Genomic DNA, 3,708 nt, shown 5'->3' with positions numbered 1-3,708 from the left:
GAAAATGACTTTGCGAAATTTGCGAAAAGGGAAATCAGGAAAATGATTTCCCGTTCGGTCTTCGAAAGGAGGAATAAGGATGCTCGTTCTTATAAAGTCAAGGAAATGACTGCGAAATTGGCGAAAAAGAGAAGTTAGGGAAATGATTTTTCCGTTCGATCGTTCAGGAGACGGGTCAACATAATAGTTAAGCGTATGATAAAAATGTAAATGCGTTGCGATGTTGTCAGATATTAAAAGAGGTCGCGTTACATAGTAAGTTATGTTCAAAATAAAGACGAGGGGGAATGCTGGGAGTAGGGGAGTGCAAATACAAGTCATAACAGCAAATAAAAGACATTGAACAAGTAATTAGCCCTTAGTGATGTTGTCAGATGGGGGAATGAGAGAGGAAGCTTTGGGAGCCTGGGGTGTGCCGTCCGGAGCAGTCTGGTCGGGAGTGGAGGTTGCTTCAGTACAAAGCTGGGAGGAGATGTCAACAAGATGCCCGTCCACCAAAACCTTCATGATGTTGAAACCTTCGTGTTCTAGGGGAGATTTGAAGAAGTAGTGACATTGAGCGATCCCCTGTTCAAACCCGCGTTGGCGTTCTTCGCAGAGTTCATCATCTAAAGCCGCGTAATCAGCTAATGATTTGTCCCGGTCGGCTAGGGCGGTGTCCTTCTCAGAGGTAAGTTGTTTGATTTGGTTGGAGGATTGTTGAAGGTTGAGAGTCAGAGAATCCACTAATTGCTGGAGACGCTTCACTTCATTTTGAGACTCGAGGAGAGAGGCGGCGGCTTTGGTCCATTCGTCTTCTGCCTATTTATTAGCTTTCTCAAGACGTACGGTGAGGGAAGCAATTTCCTCTTTTGCTTTTTCCAATTTGTTGCTGGAAATCTCGAGCTCGGATACTAAAAGAGGTTTGGTGGTTCCTGCGGCGTAGTTTAGGCAAATGCTGGCCCAAGAGAGCAACTCGTAAGCCATGTCGGAAGCCTCTAAGGGAGTTAACTTTTTGAAGGGCTCCTTTTCTTCTGGTGAAAGGTTGAATTTGAGGCGATCGGATACATGGATGTTGGGGTCAAGAGGGCCAGAAAGTAGGGGGCCGAGATTCCTTTTCTTCTTGGGAGGAGAGGGGGCCTTTTCTTGAGGTTGTGTTTTCTTCCCTTGGTCTTGGCGGCAGAGGAGATGACGATCGGTTTAGAATCGTCAGTTTTTGAGGTATTCAATGGTTGGGGCGGGGTAGAGCTGGAGGGGGCGGCAGTGGAGGAGGATGGGATAGTAACATGTCCGCTGCGCTTGTTCTTGCGGGCTAGGGCACGAGCAAAGGTTTGGTGTTTTTCCATGCCGCCAAAGAAGTCTGCAAAGATAACACAAATTTAGCAAGTTAATAATGACCGATCGGAGAATGAGAAATACAAGGAAACTTACCAAACACCCTAGCTCGTAGAGTGTTAGATCCAATGAGTTCTATGAGTTTGCGAGAGGAGGTCTTGCGGGGTAGCTGATCAATTTGACGGATTACTTCTAACTCATCATCGGACATTTCAGATTTCTCCCAAGAGATAACTTGGTTGGGGTTTTCGGTCCAGTAAAGAGGAAATTTGGGTTTGTCCTCGGAGAAATACTTTGCCCGGTCGGGTTCTCGTATGGCTATTTTGATAAAGTTGGATTTGAAGTCTTTGTAGGAAGAGTTAAATGAGGTGAAAAGTTGTTTATCTTTTACTGGAACTAGTGAAATCCAGCATTTGTTTGGGTGAGGTTGGGCCCGGAAGAAGAAGAGGAAAGAGGCGGGAGTAGGAGTTAAAAGTAAACCGGTACAGAGGACTGAAAAGGCTTGCATGAATGCCCAGTCGTTCGGGTGAAGTTGGGCGGGGCAGATATTCAATTCTCGGAGTACGCCACATTGAAACTCAGAGAAGGGGAGCCTTACCCCTAGGTCTCGGAAGAGTGTTGTGTAGGCATAAAAAGAGTCCAAAGCATACCCTTCCCGACCATGGCATACTCGTTCGTTGGAGCGACATACCACCAAAGATATGTCGGAGGAGTCTCGTCGTAGGTCAGACAATAGGTCTACTGATTCTAGTAGGCGTGTGATGGAGGAAGTGGAGATAAAGTAGGAAGGGTAACCTCGGGCTTCGTGGGATGCCCAATCATAACCTGAGATGGCTGGGGGAGGGGCGATACCGATCCACTCGAGGGAGTTGTCTAGTTAAACTCGACATCGTCGTTGGGAGCTTCTTCCCGAGCGGGTTGGCCAGTGGACCGGGACGGGGAGGAAGTAGAGGAAGTCGAAGCAACCGCATCATCAGCATACCCTCGACCCTCATCTCCAAACTCATCGGAGGACCATGAAGACGAAGACATTACCTGAGGAGTTGATAGGCACAGGAGGAGCGGAAGGAGAAGGGTTTTGGAGCGGGAGGTGTTGCGCAAAGAGGGAGGAATGACGGAAATGGGAGAGGGGCCCTCCACCTTTTATAGCCGAGAAAAAATGGATGGGGAACGCATCCCAGTCGTCAATAGGCAATAGATCTGACGGAGGAAAATTGATGACTCTTCGATGAACAGGTATGATTGATGGGCAGGGAAATCTCGACCATTCATAGAGACTTGATCTAGTGGTTGAGATAATGAGACGTTTCGCTGCCCAGGTTTCCATGAAGGATTTTAACCCCTTCGCTGACAAGGTCGCTTGGGGCTTGGGGGGCTTGTGTAGTAGAGGGGTTCGGTGGGATCGACCGGCAGGACGGGAGGGGTGGAATCCGTTCGCCGGGAGGACCAGTCGAGTGAACTTAAGGTTGGAGGGGAAAGGAAGCATTGATGGGTTTTGATGGGAAAGTAACGAAAGATGCAACGGTTTAAGGTAATTAATGGTCAGTTACAGATGAAAGGGCTATAAATGGGGGACCATTGGTCAGGTAAAAACACCTTTTTTTCTAATTTAGAATCACTTAGCTCACCGATTTCCCATCTAACTTGAGCGTCGGAGTGTTCTCTTTGCAGGACCCCCCGGTTAACACCTGATGACACGAACTGATAGACCGAGTTGAACGATCGGGAGTAAGAGTGAGAGTTCAACGAGCTGATCTCATATCCCACAGACCGAAACAATAACTATAGGTTTCTTGTTGCTTCTTGCTTGCTCATTTCTTTCCCTTCTCATTGTTTCCTTGTCATAGAAGTTTTAGTTAGGAGCTCTTGTAAGTCTTAGTGAATCTATTTTAGTTGGGATAGTTCTTTTAGGTCACAGTCTATTTTGTCTTAGTTTGTTTAGATTGTAAATAGCTTTAGGTAGTTTTGTTTAGGTATTTCTAGATTTTGTTTCACATTTTACTCAATTTGTTTTTTGCTGTTTTACTTTGTATAGCTTTAGTTTAGGTTCTTTAGGTTACATTCTACTCTGTCTTAGTTGTTTAGGGTAGAGCTGTCAATTAGGCCCTCTAATAGGTCCTGGCCCTAGCCCATGTGGGTTTGGGCCAAAAAAGCCCCTAGGGCCAAAAAAGACCTTTATTAAAAAAGCCCCCAGGACTAAAAAGCCCCAAAGCCCCGTGGGTTAGGGCCAGCCCATGGGCTTTCTTTTTTACAAAAAAAAAATTAAATATCCAAAAATAAATTGTATTTTTACAAAGAAAAGGAACATTTATGTTAAGTGTTATAACTTGGAAAATACATGTAAGCATACATGTAAGCATCTTTCTTTTACTTAGTAAATATTTTTACATAATT

The sequence above is a fragment of the Vigna radiata genome, chromosome 6 (genome assembly GCF_000741045.1).
Source record: "Vigna radiata var. radiata cultivar VC1973A chromosome 6, Vradiata_ver6, whole genome shotgun sequence".
Classification (NCBI taxonomy): Eukaryota; Viridiplantae; Streptophyta; class Magnoliopsida; order Fabales; family Fabaceae; genus Vigna; species Vigna radiata.
The sequence above is the reverse complement of the archived record's forward strand: the minus strand, read 5'-3'. Positions refer to the sequence as shown.